The sequence below is a fragment of the Nerophis ophidion genome, linkage group LG02, assembly GCF_033978795.1.
Source record: "Nerophis ophidion isolate RoL-2023_Sa linkage group LG02, RoL_Noph_v1.0, whole genome shotgun sequence".
NCBI lineage: Eukaryota > Metazoa > Chordata > Actinopteri > Syngnathiformes > Syngnathidae > Nerophis > Nerophis ophidion.
The window spans coordinates 61844814-61867273 of record NC_084612.1 but is presented as its reverse complement, the minus strand read 5'-3'; the positions used below and the strand labels follow the sequence as shown (position 1 = coordinate 61867273).

The following is a 22460-nucleotide window of genomic DNA, read 5'->3' as shown; positions in this document are numbered from 1 at the left end:
TTTTTCTCCAAAGACTCAAAGCGCTTTACATACTCAAACCCATTATCTGCATCTTTAAGCTACATTCAAACCATTGTGGACTGGGAGGAGGTGGGGGAAGTGTCTTGCTCAAGGACACAATAGCAGTGACTAGGATGGTGGAAGCGGAGATCGAACCTGGAACCCTCAAGTTGCTGCCACAAAATGCCACAAATTTTTTCGAGAAAATATGACTTTTTTTAGTCCTTGAAAGATTGTGATATTTTACTTTTAAGATATTCAACTTAATTCTCTCTCTTGAATTTTTAGGACTTAATCCTTAAAAAAATGTATTTTCTTTTCTTGAAAATGTATAATTTAGTCTTCCAAATATTAAAAATTTTTCACAACATTGGACTTCATTCCCAAAATATTCACAATTTTTATGTAAAATACAGAACTAAATCCTTAAAAGATTGCAACTTTTTTCCAAGAAATACACAACTTAAATGTCATACATTGTACCAATTTCTTGTAAAAACTGACAAAATCCCCTGAAGTCTGAAGCCATTCTCTCTAAAATATGCGATTTAATCTTTGAAAAGCTTTTATATACTACAAAACCCCAAACCAGTGAAGTTGGCACGTTGTGTAAATGGTAAAAAAAAAAAAAAAAACAGAATACAATGATTAGCAAATCCTTTTTAAATTATATTCAATTGAATAGACTGCAAAGAAAATATATTTTATGTTCCAACTGGAAAACTTAATTTGTTATTTTTATTTTTTTCAAATAAACATTACCTTAGAATTTAATGGCAGCAACACATTGCAAAAAAGTTGTCACAGGGCATTTTTACCACTGTGTTACATGGCCTTTCCTTTAAACAACACTCAGTAAACGTTTGGGAACTGAGGAGACCAATTTTTTAAGCTTTTCAGGTGGAATTCTTTCCCATTCAACAGTCCAGGGTCTCCGTTGGGGTATTTTACGCTTAATATTGGGCCACACATTTTCAATGAGAGACAGGTCTGGACTACAGGCAGGCCAGTCTAGTACCCGCACTCTTTTACGATGAAGCCACGCTGTTGTAACACGTGGCTTGGCATTGTCTTGCTGAAATAAGCAGGGGCGTCCATGAAAAAGACGTTGCTTGGAATGTAACATATGGACTGCAGATGGTGAAATCCCTAAATTCCTTGCAGAAATGTTGTTCTTAAACAATTTGCTCACGCATTTGTTGACAAAGTGGTGACCCTCGGCCCATCCTTGTTTGTGAACGACTGAACATATCCTGGAAGCTGATTTTATAACCGATCATGGCACCCACCTGTTCCCAAATAGCCTGTTCACCTGTGAGATGTTCCAAATAAGGGTTTTATGAGCATTCCTCAACTTTCTTAGTCTTTTTTGCTCTACCGAGGATGTTGTTGCGGTTTGTGTTGTGGTTTGTGCAGCCCTTTGAGACACTAGTGATTTAGGGCTATATAAATCATTAGTGATTGATTGATTGATTGATTGACCTGTGTCAACTTTTTTGAAACATGTTGCAGGCATCAAATTCCAAATGAGCTAATATTTGCAAAAAATAACAGTTTAGCCATTTGAACGTTAATTATCTTGTCTTTGCAGTCTATTCAATTGAATATAGGTTGAGAAAGAATTTGCAAATCATTGTATTCTGTTTTTATTTACCATTTACACAACTTCATTGGTTTTGGGTTTTTGTACATACAGTACACAACTTAATTATCCACTATTTTCTGGAACCCACACAGCTTGGATTAACATTTTTTCCTCAAAGAAGTATAATAAAATGTTCCCCCCACCCCCCAAAATTAAAAAATCCCCGACACCACAGGACATAATTATCGAACTATTCCAAATTATATATATATTTTTTTAAATGTGACTTAATCTGCTTGAAAATGCACAACCCAATCCTCAAAAATCTGTTTCCCCCCCACCCCCAACTACACTAGATTGCCAAAAGTATTTGGCCACCTGCCTTGACTCACATATGAACTTTAATTGCCATCCCATGGAATTGTCCAAAATGTTTTGGTATCCTGGAGCATTCAAAGTTCATTTCTTGAAACCCATAATTCCTCCTCCACCAAACTTCACACTCGGCACAATGCAGTCTGAAATTTTGCGTTCTCCTGGCAACCTCCAAACCTAGACTGGTCCATCAGATTGCCAGACGGAAAAGCTTGATTCATCACTCCAGAGAAGGCGTCTCCACTGCTCTAGAGTCCAGTGTTGACGTGCTTTACACCACTTCATCCCACACTTTGCATTGGACTTGTTGATGTATGGCTTAGATACAGCCTCTCGGCCATGGAAAACCATTCCATGAAGCTCTCTGCGTACTGTACGTGGGCTAATTGGAAGGTCACATGAAGTTTGTGAGCTCTGCAGCAACTTTTTGCACTAGGTGCTTCAGCATCCGCTGACCCCTCTCGGTCATTTTACACGGCCTACCACTTGGTGGCTGAGTTGCTGTTGTTCCCAAACTCTTCCCTTTTGTTATAATAAAGTTGACATTGGAATATTTAGGAGCGAGGAAATTTCACGACTGGATTTGTTGCACAGGTGGCATCCTGTGACGGTTCCACGCTGGAAATCACTGAAAGCGGCCCGTTTTTTCACAAATGTTTGCAAAAACAGTCTCCATGCTTAAGTGCTTGATTTTATACACCTGATTCTCATTTGGATGGGTAGCCAAATAATTTTGGCAATATAGTGTATATAGAAAATATATCAATCAATCAATGATTATTTATATAGCCTTCAATCACTAGTGTTTCAAAGGGCTGCACAAACCACAACACAAACCAGTACGGCATCCTCGGTAGAGCCCACATAAGGGCAAGGAAAACTCACACCCAGTGGGACGTCGGTGACAATGATGACTATGAGAAACCTTGGAGAGGACCGCATATGTGGGCAACCCCCCCTCCTCTAAGGGAACCGAAAGCAATGGATGTCGAGCGGGTTTAACATGATTCTGTGAAAGTTCAATCCATAGTGGATCCAACACAACCGTGAGAGTCCAGTCCAAAGTGGATCCAACACAGCAGAGAGAGTCCCGTCCACTAGAGATGCGCGGTTTGCGGTCTCATCCGCGGACTCCGCGGATGAGACCGCGGGTCGGGCGGGTTACATGACGAAAAAATAGATTTTAAATAGATTTGGGCGGGTGGCGGTTGAACCATTGGGAAATATTTAATTGACATAGTTAAGACTTTGGCAACCTTTACCACTCAAAGAGCCATTTTGACCCGTGTCACAAAGTGAAGAAGACAATAGGAGCTGCAAACATTCTCGCGAATATCTGCTGGTGGTCACCCAGATAACAAGAATAAGGGCGTGCTATCCTTCTACAACATGTACAAATTGATTGTCAGTCCAGCAACAAGTTGTATGTGACTTCCACAGATACACGCACACGACTGCAAGGCATACTGGGTGATACAGAGTACACTGATGGTTGGGATATAAACAACTTTAACACTCTTACTAATATGCGTCACACTGTGAAGCCACACCAAACAAGAATGCCAAACATATTTCGGGAGAACATCCTCACAGTAACACAACATAAACGCAACACAACAAATACCCAGAATCCTTTGCATCCATGAGTATTCCAGACTATACTATACACGGGGTTGGGGGCGCGGGGGTGTATAATATAGTCAGGAATAGTCATGGATGCAAAGGATTCTGGGTATTTGTTGTATTGCGTTTGTTGGTTTTTTGATGGTTATATCACAACCATCAGTGTACTCTGTGTCACCCAGTGTTCCTTGCAGTCGTGTGCGTGTATCTGCGGAAGTCACATACAACTTGTTGCTGGACTGGCAAGCAATTTGTACATGTTGTAGAAGTCGTCAAAGACAATGACTTCATTGCATGCCCTTGGTCTTGTTAACTGGATGAGCACCAGCAAATATTTGCGAGAATATTTGCGGCTTCCATTTACCTTACTCTGTGACACGGGTCAAAATAGCTCTTTGAGTGGTAGAGGTTGCCGGCCCCTGATATATAACAACGGGCGGGTGGCGGGCGGTTGTGGTTTTGATAAAATGTTGGTTCGGGTGGATGGCAGGTGGATGACGATTTTAATGATGCGGTTGCGGATGATATAATTGCCTATCCACGCATCTCTACCGTCCACAGTGGAGCCAGCAGGAAACCACCACAAGGGGAGGCGGATCAGCAGCGCAGGGATGTCCCAGCCGATACACAGGCGAGCGGTCCATCCTGGGTCCCGATTCAGGACAGCCAGTACTTCATCCATGGCCACCGGACCGGACCCCCTCCACAAGGGAGAGTGGGACAGAGGAGAACAAGAAAAGAAACGGCAGATCAACTGGTCTAAAAAGGGAGTCTATTTAAAGGCTAGAGTATAAAAATGAGTTTTAAGGTGAGACTTAAATGCTTCTACTGAGGTGGCATCTCGATCTGTTACTGGGAGGGCATTCTAGAGTACTGGAGCTCTATAGCCCGCAGACTTTTTTCGGGCTCTGGGAATCACTAATAAGCCGGAGACCTTTGAACACAGATTTCTTGTTGGGACATATGGTACAATACAATCGGCAAGATAGGCTGGAGCTAGACCGTGTAGTATTTTATATGTAAGTAGTAAAACCTTAAAATCACATCTTAAGTGCACAGGAAGCCAGTGCAGGTGAGCCAGTACAGGCCTAATATGATCAAACTTTTTTTGTTCTTGTCAAAAGTCTAGCAGCCGCATTTTGTACCAACTGTAATCTTTTAATGCTAGACATGGGGAGACCCGAAAATAATACGTTACAGTAATCGAGACGAGGCGTAACAAACGCATGGATACTGATCTCGGTGATGACCTTGAAAATATTGTCCAACGGCCACACTAGGCTGCCAAATAAAATATGTCGCTGGGTAACGTCATCATCAAACATGATGACTTCCTCATTTTCGGTGGGCCATAATCTCCTACCAACGTATGGGGATAGCAGAAAAAGACATTTTCTTGTGAACGGAAAAATCCTGTCCGGCGAGTGGAAAAAACCCCTGAGAGGAAATAACTTGGCCATGCTAATGTCGGCCCCACACACCGACGCAGCGCGGCCATTAAAGTAGCAGCTTAGAGCAAGAGATAGCATCAGTGACCTCGTGCACTCGCTGCACCGTGCAGTAGGCCGAGGCCGGAGCATAGCGAGGAGCAGAAAAAGGAACGGCGTCCCTTCTGCTGCGGTCTAGGTTGCCCGCTCTAGGCGGACTACCTCTATGCTGCCTGACCTGCACAGGGAACCTAAAATAGCTGGCCGCCTCCCTTTTTTGCGAGGTGACTCGGTTCACTCACTGCTCCTTAATTAGTGATCACTACATACTGTACATTACCTTTTGCACTATATTAATTTATTTATGTGTTGACAACTCTGTATTTTTTTATGTCACTGCCTGAAATAAATAAATACATGAAAAAAAAAGAAAATAATTCTAATATTTAGTTTACACTAGAGATGTCCAGTGATGGCTTTTTTGCCGGTATCCGATATTGTCCAACTCTTAAATACCGATACCGATATATACAGTCGTGGAATCCACACATTATTATGCCTAATTTTGTTGTGATGCCCCACTGGATGCATTGAACAATGTAACAAGGTTTTTTCAAAATAAATCAACTCGAGTTATGGAAAAAAAACATGCCAACATGGCCTTGCCATATTTATCATTGAAGTCACAAATTACATTATTTTATTTTTTTTAACATGCCCTTAAAACAGCAGCTTGGAATTTGGGACATGCTCTCCCTGAGAGAGCATGAGGAGGTTGAGGTGGGCGGTGTAAGGGGTAGCGGGCATACTTGAGGCCTCTGATTTCGGAAGGTGGAGGTGGGGGGCGTGGTCGGGTTTGGGGCGGGGCGGAGTATATTTACAGCTAGAAAAGTGCAGAGTGGATTTTAACCTATTTAAAACATGACATCAAAAATATATATTTATTGTGAGAAAATCATTAAGATGATCAAATCAATCATTGATTAATAATAATAACATAGAGTTAAAGGTAAATTGAGCAAATTGGCTATTTCTGGCAATTTATTTAAGTGTGTATCAAACTGGTAGCCCTTCGCATTAATCAGTACCCAAGAAGTAGCTCTTGGTTTAAAAAAGGTTGGTGACCCCTGCCGCAGGTGTTACTGTCACATATGCATGTACAGTAGATGACAGTATTGTCCTGTTTAAAAGAGTCACAACATTGCTGTTTACGGCAGATGAAAATGTGACTGCTGTTGTTGTGTGTTGTTACCGCGCTGGGAGGACATTAATGAAACTGCCTAACAATAAACCCACATAAGAAACCAAGAACTTGGCCTCGATCATTCTACAGTTATAACGTCATTGGGCAGGCTCGCTGTTTACATTGTGGGAAAGCGGACGTGAAAACAGGCTGTTGACACGTCACTCAGGTCCGCCTGAATTTCGGGAGATTTTCGGGAGAAAATTTGTCCCGGGAGGTTTTCGGGAGAGGCGCTGAATTTTGGGAGTCTCCCGGAAAATCCGGGAGGGTTGGGGAGTATGGTAGTGGGTGTGTATATTGTAGTGTCCCGGAAGAGTTAGTGCTGAAAGGGGTTCTGGGTATTTGTTCTGTTGTGTTTATGTTGGGTTACGGTGCGGATGCTCTCCCAAAATGTGTTTGTCATTCTTGTTTGGTGTGGGTTCACAGTGTGGCGCATATTTGTAACAGTGTTAAAGTTGTTTATACGGCCACCCTAAGTGTGACATGTATGGCTGTTGAGCAAGTATGCTTGCATTCACTTGTGTGTGTGGAAAAAACGTAGATATTTTGTGATTAGGCCAGCATACAAAGGCAGTGCCAGGCATAAATTTCTCTTTTGTTTTTAAAGCAGATGCCGATAATTTTGAAACACATACCGATAATTTCCGATATTACATTTTAAAGCATTTATCGTCCGATAATATCAGTCTGCTGATATTATCGCAGGCCAATATTATCGGACATCTCTAGTTTACACTAATTACAGGATCCTTGTATTTCATCTAAACCTTTCAAAACAGGCTGTCATTATTTTTCCAAAAGGTAGAACATTATTACAAACTAATATTTTATAAATGTAGCTTATGTGGTTAAAACAAGTACTCAAAAAAGGGGATTTAGGTACAGTTTGGATGGCCGGCAGCACTCATGCAGCCACAGACCAGCAACATGTCTCACTGTAAGGCAGACTGAATTATCTTGTTGCAAGCTATTTAGACCAGGGGCCCCTTGGTTTAAAACTACGGCCTGCCGGCCTCCAAAATCCAGCCCATGGGTAGTCCTGACTAAAACAAAAAAAGTCCTTTCTAGCCCATCCATTAATTCATTTTCTACCGATTGTTACTCTCGGGGTCTCCTAGTCGCTCTCACAAACCATATTGACGTACGTAACACATGCACGCGCATTAGCTGTAGATATTGTTAGCTATTAATAGCAATTTGGATAGCTTACTTTAGCAGTCAGAGTAAATTTTTCTAACAAAGTGGTCCCCAAACTACGGCCCGCGGGCCAAATCCGGACATCCAGTGTTCAAAATCCCAGCCATGGGTAGTCCAGAGTAAAAAAAAAAAAAAAAAACAGAAAAAAAATTAAAAAAATAATTATATATATATATATATATATATATATATATATATATATATATATATATATATTTTTTTTTTTTTTTTTTTTTAGCCCATCCATCAATCCATGTTGTACCTCTTGTTACTCTCAGGGTCTCCTAGCTGCTCTGGTAAATCATATGGTCTAAAAATGCATTTTCCCATCGATAACATGACGTCGTCACGCTTTCAGTCAATTAGTGCACGAGGGAAATAAATGGCTAAATCGTTGGGGAAACGTAAAATGGACTCAGAGCGTAGAGTTTTTAAATTATCAGTGGACATTAGTTTTTTTTCCAGTGTAAGGAAAAGGCAATTTGTCTAATCTGCAATGAGAAAAAAAATAAATAAAAAAATACAAATATATATATATATATATATATATATATATATATATATATATATACACATATACATACATATTAGGGGTGTGGGAAAAAATCGATTCGAATTTGAACCGCGATTCTCACGTTGTGCGATTTAGAATCGATTCTCTTTTTTTTTTAATTGATTTTCAAAAAAAAAAAATGTTTATCAATCAAACAAAACAGTACACAGCAATACCATAACAATCCAATCCAATTCCAAAACCAAACCTGACCTAACAACACTGCAATAAACGGAGCAATTGAGGAGACACAAACACAACACAGAACAAACCAAAAGTAGTGAAACAAAAATTAATATTATCAACAACAGTATCAATATTTGTTATAATTTCAGCATAGCTGTGATTAAAAATCCCTCATTGACATTATCATCAGACATTAAAAAAAAAAAAAGGACAATAGTGTCACAGTGGCTTACACTTGCATCGCATGTCATAAGCTTGACAACACTGTGTGTAATATATTTTCACAAAGATAAAATAAATCATATTTTTGGTTAGTTTGAAAGTTAAAACAAATGTATATTATTGCAATCAGTTGATAAAACATTGTCCTTTACAATTATAAAAGTTTAAATAAATAAAAATCTACTACTCTGCTAGTATGTCAGCATAGTGGGGTAGATCCTGCCGAAATCTTATGTATTGAATGAATACAGAATTGTTTTGAATTGTAGAAATATCGTTTTTTAATCGAGAATCGCATTGAATCGAAAAAATCGATTTATAATCGAATCGCGACCCTAAGAATCGATATTGAATCGAATCGTGGGCCACCCAAAGATTTGCAGCCCTAATATATATACAGTATATACAAACCCCATTTCCGTATGAGTTGGGAAATTGTGTTAGATGTAAATATAAACAGAATACAATGATTTGCAAATCCTTTTCAACCCATATTCAGTTGAATGCACTACAAAGACAAGATATTTGATGTTCAAATTCATAAACTTTATTTTTTTTTGCAAATAATAATTAACTTAGAATTTCGTGGCTGCAACACGTGCCAACGTAGTTGGGGAAGGGCATGTTCACCACTGTGTTACATCACCTTTTCTATTAACAACACTCAATAAACGTTTGGGAACTGAGGAAAGTAATTGTTGAAGCTTTGAAAGTGGAATTCCTTCCCATTCTTGTTTATATGTAGAGCTTCAGACGTTCAACAGTCCGGGGTCTCCGCTGTCGTATTTTACGCTTCATAATGTGCCACACATTTTCGTTGGGAGACAGGTCTGCACTGTAGTCGGGCCAGGAAAGTACCCGCACTTTTTTTACGAAACCACGCTGTTGTTACACTTGTCTTGCTGAAATAAGCAGGGGCGTCCATGATAACGTTGCTTGGATGACAACATATGTTGCTCCAAAACCTGTATGGACCTTTCAGCATTAATGGTGCCTTCACAGATGTGTAAATTACCCATGCCTTGGGCACTAATACACCCCCATACCATTACAGATGCTGGCTTTTGAACTTTGCGCCTATAACAATCCGAATGGTTATTTTCAACTTTGTTCTGGAGGACACCACCTCCTCTATTTCCAAATATAATTTGAAATGTGGACTCGTCAGACCACAGAACACTTTTCCGGCGGCGTTTAAGGATATTGCTGATAAATGGGTTTGGCTTTGCATAGCAGAGCTTTAACTTGCACTTACAGATGTAGCGACCAACTGTAGTTACTGACAGTGGTTATATGAAGTGTTCCTGAGCCCATGTGGTGATATCCTTTACACAATGATGTCGGTTTTTGATGCAGTACCGCCTGAGGGGTCAAAGGTATGTAATATCATCGCTTACGTGCAGTGATTTCTCCAGATTCTCTGAACCTTTTGATGATTTTACAGACCGTAGATGGTAAAATCCCTAAATTCCTTGCAATAGCTCGTTGAGAAATGTTGTTCTAAAACTGTTCGACAATTTGCTTACAAAGTGGTGACCCTCGCCCCATCCTTGTTTGTGAATTACTTAGCATTTCATGGAAGCTGCTTTTATACCCAATCACAGCACCCAACTGTTCCCAATTAGCCTGCACACCTGTGGGATGTTCCAAATAAGTGTTTGATGAGCATTCCTCAACTTTATCAGTATTTATTGCCACCTTTCCCAACTTCTTTGTCACGTGTTGCTGGCATCAAATTCTAAAGTTAATGATTATTTGCAAAAAAAAAGTGTTTATCAGTTTGAACATCAAATATGTTGTCTTTGTAGCATATTCACCTGAATATGGGTTGAAAATGATTTGCAAATCATTGTATTCCATTTATTCTTACACAATTTCCCAACTCATAAGGAAACGAGGTTTGTATACTGTATATATCTATATATATATCCATCCATTTTCTACCGCTTATTCCCTTTGGGGTCACTGGTGCCTATCTCAGCTACAATCGGACGGATATACATATATATATATATATATATATATATATATATATATATATATATATATATATATATATATATATATACATCTATTTTATTCAGTCATTGGTGGAGCTAAGGATAATATTTGAACATTGTTTTTAATATTGTTGTGCAGCACTTTGGAAACATTTTCTTTGTTTAAAATGTGCTATTTAAACAAAGTGGATTGGATTCTTTCAAAAGTTAAAACTGCTGCCATCCATTGGCGTAGCCTGGTTAGCTTGTTTAGCCTAGCAACATTAGCGCTCATTAACTTATAAATATTATAACTACAACCACAATAATACACTAAAAGCCTAATAAAAACAGAATAAGTGAATAGATTGTTCAGGTGTACTTAATGTTTTGGATGTAAATATCAAAAATATTTGAAATCAATTCACAACTAATACGTAAATTAATAGATACAGATGTTTGTTTCTTACTTGAATTAAATTGTATATTTTGGGGGGATGAGTTGTATTTTGATAAGCGTAATTCTGTAATATAAGAATAAATGTGTATTTCTTTGTTTGTAATCAATATCAGTATATTCCCCATTTTGCATCCATTGCTTCGTGACACAATCAACCAACAATGATTGAGGTCAAATTTCGGCCAAAATAGCTGTTTTTATAATCCGGAGAATCCCGCTGAGAATATCTAAAAGTATGGAATGCTATTAGATTACAAAGCCTTTAAAAATAGAAGGCGGCCACATGGAGTTTCTTGGTGAATGAAACTCTGCAGGCGTAAGCGCCTAGTCGTTAGCCGCGTTAGCGTTAGCTTGCCACTGAGCTGTTTGTGTGTTGAACATGTTGGACAGTCCACCTAAAGTCTTTTTGCAAGCCAAATTAGCCATAAGAGGAGAACAGAATACCAAGTAAACCACACTATTATATTGGATCCACTATGGACTGGATTCTCACACTATTATGCTAGATCCACTTTGGACTGACTGGACTCTCAATATTATGTTAGATCCACTATGGACTGGACTCACACACTATTATGCTAGATCCACTATGGACTAGATTCTCACACTATTATTCTAGATCCACGATGGACTGGACTCACACACTATTATGCTAGATCTACTATGGACTGGACTCACACACTATTATGCTAGATCCACTTTGGACTGACTGGACACTCAATATTATGTTAGATCCACGATGGACTGGACTCACACACTATTATGCTAGATCCACTATGGACTAGATTCTCACACTATTATTCTAGATCCACGATGGACTGGACTCACACACTATTATGCTAGATCTACTATGGACTGGACTCACACACTATTATGCCAGATCCACTATGGACTGGATTCTCACACTATTATGCTAGATCCATTTTGGACTGACTGGACTCTCAATATTATGTTAGATCCACGATGGACTGGACTCACACACTATTATGCTAGATCTACTATGGACTGGACTCACACACTATTATGCTAGATCAACTATGGACTGGACTCTCACACCATTATGCTAAATCCACTATGGACTAGATTCTCACACTATTATGCTAGATCCACTTTGGACTGACTGGACTCTCAATATTATGTTAGATCCACGATGGACTGGACTCACACACTATTATGCTAGATCCACTAAGGACAAGATTCTCACACTATTATTCTAGATCCATGATGGACTAAACTCACACACCATTATGCTAGATCCACTATGGACTAGATTCCCACACTATTATTCTAGATCCACCATGGACTGGACTCTCACACTATTATGCTAGATCCACTATGGACTGGACTCTCACACTATTATGCTAGATCCACTATGGACTGGACTCTCACACTATTATGCTAGATCCACTGGAATCTCACGCTATTAGACTGTTCTGTTCCTCATCTACCTGCTGAACCAAGCCCACACCCACCTGGACAAGACTGCAAGCAGTGTGAGGGTCATGTTTTTTTACTTCTCCAGTGCTTTCGATACGATACGGCCTGGGCTACTGGGTTGTGAAGTTGGAGAAGATGCAGGTGGAGGCCCCCCTCTGTGTCCTGGGTTGTAGATTACCTGACTGACAAACCACAGTACGTGCGACTGCAGGACTGTGTCTCTGACAGGCTGGTCAGCCACACCGGGGCCCCGCAGGGTACAGCCCTCTCCCCCTTCATCTTCACCATTTACACCACCGATTTCCACTATCAGTCAGAGTCCTGCCACCTTCAGAAGTTCTCTGATGACTCTGCGATAGTGGGGTGTATTGAGGATGGTGATGATGAGGAATACAGGGCACTGGTGGAGGACTTTGTCACATGGTGTGGAAAGAACCACCTCCAGCCCAATGTGAAGAAGACCAAGGAGCTGGTTGTGGAGCTGGGAAGGAGGAAGAGTAATCCGGTGACCCCTTGTTTCCATCAGGGGGGATGGATGTGGACATGGTTGAGGATTAGAAATACCTCGGAGTACACATCGACAACAAGCTCAATGGGTCAAAACACGCTGAGTCCCTCTACAAGAAGGGACTTCCTCAGGAGGCCAGGATCCTTCAACGTCTGTACAAAGATGTTGAAGATGTTCTACGGATCGGTGGTGGCAGGCGCCTTCTTTTACGCCGTAGTTTAAGGGACGAAAATAGACCGGAAAAGCTGGTAGAGAAGGCCAGTAACGTGGTGGGAATGGAGTCAGACTCTCTGGCGGTGGTGTCAGAGAGGAGAAGTCTAGGAAAACTCTTAGCCATTATGGACAACACCTCCCACCCACTACACTCGGTCCTTGTGGAGAGAATGAGCACGTTCAGTGGAAGGCTCAGACTCCCTAAATGCAACACGGAACGACACAGGAGGTCCTTCATACCGACAGCCATCAGACTGTATAATGCATATGTTCCTTGACTGCACTTAAATGTAGAATATATGTAGAATATATTTATATTATTCATATATTATATATGTAATATATTATATATATTATATTATTTATTATTATCATTGTTTATTGTGAGCGAACTGTGGTGCTGAATTTCCTCCAGGGATCAATAAAGTACTTTCTATCCATCTATTTATCTATCTATCTATCTATCTATCTTGGTGTTGTTGATAAATGGGTTTTGCTTCGCATAGCAGAGTTTTAACTTGCAGTTACAGATGTAGCAACCAACTGTGGTTACTGACAGTGGATTTATGAAGTGTTCCTGAACCCATGTGGCGATATCCTTTACACACTGATGTCGGTTTTTGATCCAGTACCGCCTGAGGGATCAAAGGTCTGTAATATCATCGCTTACGTACAGTGATTTCTCCAGATTCTCTGAACCTTTTGATGATTTTACGGACCGTAGATAGTAAAATCCCTAAATTCCTTGCAATAGCTCGTTGAGAAATGTTGTTCTAAAACTGTTCGAGAATTTGCTTACAAATTGGTGACCCTCGCCCCATCCTTGTTTGTGAATTACTTAACATTTCATGGAAGCTGCTTTTATACCCAATCATGACACCCACCTGTTCCCAATTAGGTTGCACACCTGTGAGATGTTCCAAATAAGTGTTTGATGAGTATTTCTCAACTTTATCAGTATTTATTGCCACCTTTCCCAACTTCTTTGTCACATGTTGATGGCCTCAAATTCTAAAGTTAATGATTATTTTCCCCAAAAAAGTGTTTATCAGTTTGAACATCAAATATGTTGTCGTTGTAGCATATTCAACTGAATATGGGTTGAAAACTATTTGCAAATCATTGTATTCCATTTATATTTACATCTAACACAATTTCCCAACTCATATGGAAAGGGAGTTTGTATTTCCAGTATGGACTGGACTCTCACACTATTAGGCTAGATCCACTATGGACTGGACTCTCACGCTATTATGTTAGATCCACTACGGACTGGTCTGTCACACTATTATGCTAGATATACTATGGACTGGATTCTCACACTATTATGCTAGATTTACTATGGACTGGACTCTCACACTATTATATTAGATCCACTTTGGACTGGACTCTCACACTATTATGCTAGATCCACTATGGACTGGACTCTCACACTATTATGTTAGATCCACTATGGACTGGACTTTCACGCTATTAAGCTAGCTCCACTATGGACTGGACTCACACTATTATGCTAGATCCACTATGGACTGGACTCTCACGCTATTATACTAGATCCACTATGGACTGGACTCTCACACTATTATGCTAGATCCACTATGGACTGGACTCTGACATCATATGTTAGATCCACTATGGACTGGACTTTCACGCTATTATGCTTGATCCACTATGGACTGGACTCACACTATTATGCTAGATCCACTATGGACTGGACTCTCACGCTATTATACTAGATCCACTATGGACTGGACTCTCACACTATTATGCTAGATCCACTATGGACTGGACTCTCACACTATTATGGTAGATCCACTATTGACTGGACTCTCACACTATTATGCTCAATCCACTATGGACCGGACTCTCACACTATTATGTTAGATCCACTGTGGACTGGACTCTCAAACTATTATGTTAAACATCTATGGACTGGACTCGCACACTATTATGCAAGATCCACTATGGACTGGACTCTCAAACTATTGTGTTAGATCCACTATGGACTGGACTCTCACACTATTATGCTAGATCCACTATGGACTGGACTCACACTATTATGCTGGATCCACTGTGGACTGGATTCTCACACTATTATGCTAGATCCACTACGGACTGGACTCTCACACTATTATGTTAGATCCACTATGGACTGGACTTTGATGCTAATATGCTAGATCCACTGTGGACTGGACACACACTATTATGCTAGATCTACTATGGACTGGATTCTCACACTATTATGCTAGATTTACTATGGACTGGACTCTCACACTATTATGTTAGATCCACTATGGACTGGACTTTCACGTTATTATGCTAGATCCACTATGGACTGGACTTTCACACTATTATGTTAGATCCACTATGGACTGGACTTTCAGGCTATTATCCTAGATCCACAATGGACTGGACTCACAGTATTATGTTAGATCCACTATGGACTGGATTCTCACACTATTATGCTAGATCTACTATGGACTGGACTCACACTATTATCCTAGATCCACTATGGACTGGACTCTCACTATTATGTTAGATCCACAATGGACTGGACTCTCACTATTATGTTAGATCCACAATGGACTGGACTCTCACACTGTAATGCTAGATCCTCTATCGACTGGACTCTCACACTATTATGCTAGATCCACTATGGACTGGACTCTCACTATTATGCGAGATCCACTATGGACTGGACTCTCAAACTATTATGTTTGATCCACTATGGACTGGACTCTCAAACTATTATGTTTGATCCACTATGGACTAATGCAAGAACAAGTTGAAGGTAAGTCAACCACCGTCATTAGCTCACGTCTTTTGGCACCAGCTAGAAAGGTTATTAGTAATTACATTAGCCGCATTAGCCTAAACTAGTACAGTATATGGTAAGCCATGTTTGACACTTTTCAAATAGTTTGTTTGCCAACTAAATTAGCCAAAATATGAATAAAAGAAAAAGGTAAAGCAACCCTCTGTCATTACCTCATGTCTTTGGCAACCAGCAAGAAATGTTATTTGACACCATAGTAGCCATGTTAGCATTAGTCTACAACGAGTATGTGTTTGGCCACGTTTGACACTTGTCCTAAAGCTTTTTTTTGCTGACTAAGTTGGCCAGAAGAAAACTGAAAGAGGAAGGTAATGCCATTATTAACTCATGCCTTTGGGCAATAGCTAGAAAGCTTATTTGGCACCATATTAGCCATTTCAGGATTAGCATGTAACTTGCCCAATGGCTAGTCAATGCTTTGTGGCCATGTTTGACACTTGTCCAATAGTTTGTTTACGAAGTAAATTAGGCGAAAGATGAAAAAAGTAAAGCTAAGTTAGCCTTCGGCGTTACCTCATCTAATTGCGCACAAGCTAGAAAAGGTTATTAGTAATTATATCAAACACATAAGACTACAACTAGAACATGGTAGAGAACGTTAGACACTTGTCCAATGGTCCGTTTGCTAACTAAATTAGCCACAAAATAAAAGAAAAAGATAAAACAATCCTCTGTCATTAACTCATATCTTTGGACACCAGCAAGAAATGTTATTTGACACCATAGTAGCCATGTTAGCATTAGCCTACAACTAGTATGTGTTTGGCCTCGTTTGACACTTGTCTTAAAGCTTTTTTGCAAACTCAGTTAGCCAGAAAAAAAAACAAAAGACAAAGGTAGCGCCATTATTAACGCATATCTGTTAGAATAATTGTTTCTGAGTTATCACCAAAACTTTGTGTTACATTGAGTGCCTGGTGAGAAGCAAAAGCTGTTTTTGAACCTACCAAGAAGAAGGCTTGTAAAACTCCACTGTGTAGGGGGGAAGCAACATGAAGGTGTTTCTTTCATGTATTGTAGTCAACAGAAAGATATGGTTTTAACTCAAAAATTACAAAGCGGAGAGAAGGTAGGATCTGCTCAAGTTCCAGACAACCTCTTTTTGAACTGTTTCACAAACCTCTTCTTTGAACTGTTTTACAAACTTTTTTACGACCCCGTCCCTTTGGAAGCAGCTGTTGACATGTGGTCAGGGAAAGTCCAAATAAAGGAGGAGGCGTACAATCTTTCGCCAGAGCGTGCTGGAGGCTGTACAAAAGTACAGACCAGACGTTTCTCCTCAAATTGAGCCAAATTTAATTCTGTCCGTTTAATTCTTTGCTTCTTTTCTTGTTTAATAAATGTCATCAGTGTTGGAACCTGACAATGTCTTTGGGCAATAGCTAGAAAACTTATTTGGCAATATATTAGCCATGTTGGCATTAGCATGTAACTGGCCCAATGGCTAGTCAATGCTTTGTGGCCATGTTTGACACTTGTCCAATAGTTTGTTTACGAAATAATCAGGCAAAATATTAATAAAGTAACGGTGATTTAACCTCCGTCATGAACTCATGTAATTGCGCAAAAGCTAGAAAAGGTTGTAAGTAATTCAATTAACTACATAAGCCTACAACTAGAACATGGTAGGCAATGTTAGACACTTGCTCAATAGTCCGTTTGCTAACTAAATTAGCCAAAAAGTAAAAAATAAAGCTAAAGCAAGCTTCTGTCGTTAACTCATGTCTTTGGGCACCAGCAAGACACTATAGTAGCCATGTTAGCATTAGCCTACAACGAGGACGTAATTGGCCACGTTTGACACTTTTCCTAAAGCTTTTTTCGCCAACTAAATTAGCCAGAAGAAAAACAAAAGAGGAAGGTAACGCCATTATTAACTCATGTCTTTGGGCAATAGCTAGAAAGCTTATTTGGCACCATATTAGCCATGTTAGCATTAGCATGTAACTGGCCCAATGGCTAGTCAATGCTTTGTGGCCATGTTTGACACTTCAACAATTGTTTGTTTACGAACTAAATTAGGCAAAAGATGAAAAAAAATAAAGCTAAGTGATCTAATTGCGCACAAGCTAGAAAGGTTATTAGTAATTATATTAACCACATAAGACTACAACTAGAACATGGTAGGCAATGTTAGACACTTGTCCAATAGTCCGTTTGCTAACTAAATTAGCCACGAAATAAAAGAAAAAGGTAAAACAATCATCTGTCATAAACTCATATCTTTGGGCACCAGCAATAAATGTTATTTGACACCATAGTAGCCATGTTAGCATTAGCCTACAACTAGTACTTATTTGGCCACGTTTGACACTTGTCCTAAAGCTGTTTTCTGCTAACTAAGTTAGCCAGAAGAAAAACAAAAGAGGAAAGTAACGCCATTATTAACTCATGTCTTTGGGCAATAGCTAAAAAGCTTATTTTTGCACCATATTAGCCATGTTAGCATTAGCATGTAACTGGCCCAATGGCCAGAGAATGCTTTGTGGCCATTTTTAACACTTGTCCAATAGTTTGTTTACGAACTAATCAGGCAAAATACTAATAAAGTAAAGGTGATTTAGCCTCCGTCATGAACTAATGTAATTGCGTACAAGCTAGAAAGGTTATTACTAATTATATTAACCACATAAGCCTACAACTACAACATGGTAGGCAATGTTAGACACTTGTCCAATAGTCCGTTTGCTCACTAAATTAGCCCAAAAAATAAAGCTAAAGCAAGCTTCTGTCATCAACTCTTGTCTTTGGGCACCAGCAAGAAATGTTATTTGACACCCTAGTAGCCATGTTAGCATTAGCCTACAACTAGCTAACTAAATTAATCAGAAGAAAAACAAAAGAGGAAGGTAACGCCAGTATTAGCTCCTGTTAAAGCTTATTTGGCACCATATTAGCCATGTTAGCATTAGCATGTAACTTGCCCAATGGCCAGCCAATGCTTTGTGGCCATGTTTGACATTGAACAATAGTTTGCCAACTAAATTAGGCAAAAGATTACTAAAGTAAAAGGTGATTTAGCCTTTGTCATGAACTCATGTAAAAAGCTAGAAAAGGTTATTACTAGTTATATCAAACCACATAAGCCGACAACTAGAACATGGTAGGCAATGTTAGACAGTTGTCCAATAGTCCGTTTGCTAACTAAATTAGCCAAAAAATAAAGACACGAAATAGGTTAAGCAAGCCTCCGTCATTAACTCATGTCTTTGGGAACCAACAAGAAATGGTATTTGACACCATAGTAGCCATGTTAGCATTAGCCTACAACGAGTATGTGTTTGGCCACGTTTGACACTTGTCCTAAAGCTTTTTCTGCTAACTATATTAGCCTGAAGAAAAACAAGAGGAAAGTATTATTAACTTTATTATTAAAGTAATTTTTTTCAACATTATTAAGTCATGTCTTTGGGCAATAACTAGAAAGGTTATTTGGCACAATATTAGCCATGTTAGAATTAGCATGTAACTTGCTCAATGGTTAGTCAATGCTTTGTGGCCATGTTTAACACTTGAACAATAGTTTGTTTACTAACTGAATTAGGCAAAAGATGAAAAAAGTAAAGCTAAGTGATCTAATTCCGCACAAGCTAGAAAGGTTATTAGTAGTTATATTAACCACATAAGACTACAGCTCCGATATGGTAGGCAAGCAATGTTAGACACTTGTCCAGTAGTTCGTTTGCTAACTAAATTAGCCAAAAAAGAAAATAGGTAAAGAAAACCTCCGTCATTAACTCATGTCTTTGGGTACCAGCAAGAAATGTTATTTGACACCATAGTAGCCATGTTAGCATTAGCCTACAACAAGTTTGACACTTGTCCTAAAGCTTTTTTTGCTAACTATATTAGCCCGAAGAAAAACAAGAGGAAAGTATTATTAACTATATTATTATAATTATTTTTATCAACATTATTAACTCATGTCTTTGGGCAATAGCTAGAAAGGTTATTTGGCACCTTATTAGCCATGTTAGCATTAGCATGCAATGCTTTGTGGCCATGTTTGACACTTGTTCGACAGCTAAATTAGCCCCCAAAAAAAGGAAGGAAAATTTCAAGAAAAGCACTTTAATAAGCAGAGATGTTTATCCCAACTGTGGAGAGGCATTTGAATGAAACCAAGTTGTAACTATGAGTAGTTTTTAGGCTCTCTCCCTCTCTCAGGAGACATGTCACAAGGTCTTGTCTTTCCACATGTTCCCACCAGGCGCTCTCTCTCTCTCTCTCCCTCTCAACTTGTGCTTTTCTAATTTTCCATCACTTTTTTTTTTTTTTTTGACAAGAAACTGACATTTCCCCGCTTAATTCCACCTCTGTGCGACCCCGGCGTCGGAGCAGCAAACATGTAAATAAGTGTAACCTGTTTTTGCCTATTCAAACACCGGTGCTACACCTTGAATAAACCATGTAAAAAGTTAAAAAAAACATTATACAATAAACTGAATGATGCACACGTCCGACTTACAGGAGCAAAGGTCTTTTAAAAAATCTAGACAAACATCAAAAGGGAATTGAGAATGACAAAATTGTACTCACGGTAAAAATGAACAGATATCCTTTGGCTGATGGTGTTGGCTCACCTGTCCCACTCTATGAAGACAAGGTGGAGAGCTTCTTAAAGCAGGAGGAGGCTTTGCAGAGCAGCAGCAAAGTCATGATTGTGAGGCTGCAACCCTCTGCTGCTCGCTCCTACAACTAGAGGAGGAGGAGGAGGAGGAGGAGGAGGAAGAGCGATGCAGGAAACAACTGAACTGTTACTGATCACAGGAAGGCTGACTGTGTCCCAGGTGTTCGTATCAATACGTCCATTATTCGGCTCGAGATGTTTCGGCACACTTTCAGGAAAAATACACCCCAAAAAACTTCAAAACATTACGAGACGTGCAGGCGGTTTCTGGGCTAATTGTTACGGCGTTAGCGGGTTGCAGGCCAGCGCTAGTTGGCGCCGCAAGATCTGACCAAATTATCCAGGGCTTATTCGCTACTCCCGTGGTGGAACGAGTCGGTAACACCAGCCAAGGTCGTCAAAATACCGTATTTCCTTGAATAGCCGCCGGGGCGCTAATTCATTTCAAACCTCTTCTCACCCCTGCGCTTACCAATGGCATGCAGTAAAAAATTGAGTGCGATAATAAAAAAAATTAATTTAAAATTCATGTGCGGCCGCGGCCCGGTGGTTGGGGACCACTGCTCGATAATGTCATTGCGCCCAGCTTTAAATCATGCTATCTGCGTGCCGGTCGGACGCACGCGTTTCGCTGCTTCTCATACGAGATTGCACTGCATACTTGGTCAACAGCCATACCTTTTACACTGATGGTTGTGATATATAAACAACTTTAACATTCTTACTAATATGCGCCACATTCTGTGAACCCACATCAACCATTTCTGGAGAACATCGGCTCTGTAACACATTATAAACGCAACATAGGAATTACCCAGAATGCCATGCATCCATGTCTCTTGGCTATATTATACACGCGACCCCAACCCCGCCCAATTCAACCGTGCTCGACAATATGTCATTGCACCCACCTTTACATCATGCTATCTACGTGCCGGTCGGACGCACGCGTTTCGCTGCTTCTCATACGAGATTGCACTGCATACTTGGTCAACAGCCATACCTTTTACACTGATGGTTATGATATAAAAACAACTTTAACACTCTTACTAATATGCGCCACACTCTGTGAACCCACACCAAACACATTTCTGGAGAACATCAGCTCTGTAACACATTATAAACGCAACATAGGAATTACCCAGAATGCCATGCATCCATGACTCTTGGCTATATTATACACGCGACCCCAACCCCGCCCAATTCAACCGTGCTCTACAATATGTCATTGCACCCATCTTTACATCATGCTATCTGCATACCGGTCGGACGCACGCGTTTCGCTGCTTCTCATACGAGATTGCACTGCATACTTGGTCAACAGCCATACCTTTTACACTGATGGTTGTGATATAAAAACAACTTTAACACTCTTACTAATATGCGCCACACTCTGTGAACCCACACCAAACACATTTCTGGAGAACATTGGCTCTGTAACACATTATAAACGCTGCATAGGAATTACCCAGAATGCCATGCATCCATGACTCTTGGCTATATTATACACGCGACCCCAACCCCGCCCAATTCAACCGTGCTTGACAATATGTCATTGCACCCACCTTTACATCATGCTATCTGCGTGCCGGTCGGACGCACGCGTTTCGCTGCTTCTCAAACGAGATTGCAATGCATACTTGGTCAACAGCCATACCTTTTACACTGATGGTTGTGATATATAAACAACTTTAACATTCTTACTAATATGCGTCACACTCTGTGAACCCACATCAACCATTTCGGGAGAACATCGGCTCTGTAACACATTATAAACGCAACATAGGAGTTACCCAGAATGCCATGCATCCATGACTCTTGGCTATATTATACACGCGACCCCAACCCCGCCCTATTCAACCGTGCTCTACAATAGATCATTGCACCCACCTTTACATCATGCTATCTGCGTGCCGGTCGGACACACGCGTTTCGCTGCTTCTCATATGAGATTGCACTGCATACTTGCTCAACAGCCATACCTTT

At 40.0% G+C, this 22460-nt stretch overlaps 1 protein-coding gene across 1 annotated transcript in view; it reads right to left on the bottom strand.

Annotated features, from left to right (window-relative positions):
* The window catches only part of atp2b2 (ATPase plasma membrane Ca2+ transporting 2), a 342244-nt gene extending 321759 nt beyond the window's left edge, over positions 1-20485 (bottom strand). The window contains exon 1 of the mRNA XM_061888038.1: positions 20384-20485. The gene's annotated coding sequence lies outside the window, so the exon portion shown is untranslated. The remainder of the gene's footprint in view (positions 1-20383) is intronic.
* Between the last annotated feature and the right edge of the window lie 1975 nt (positions 20486-22460).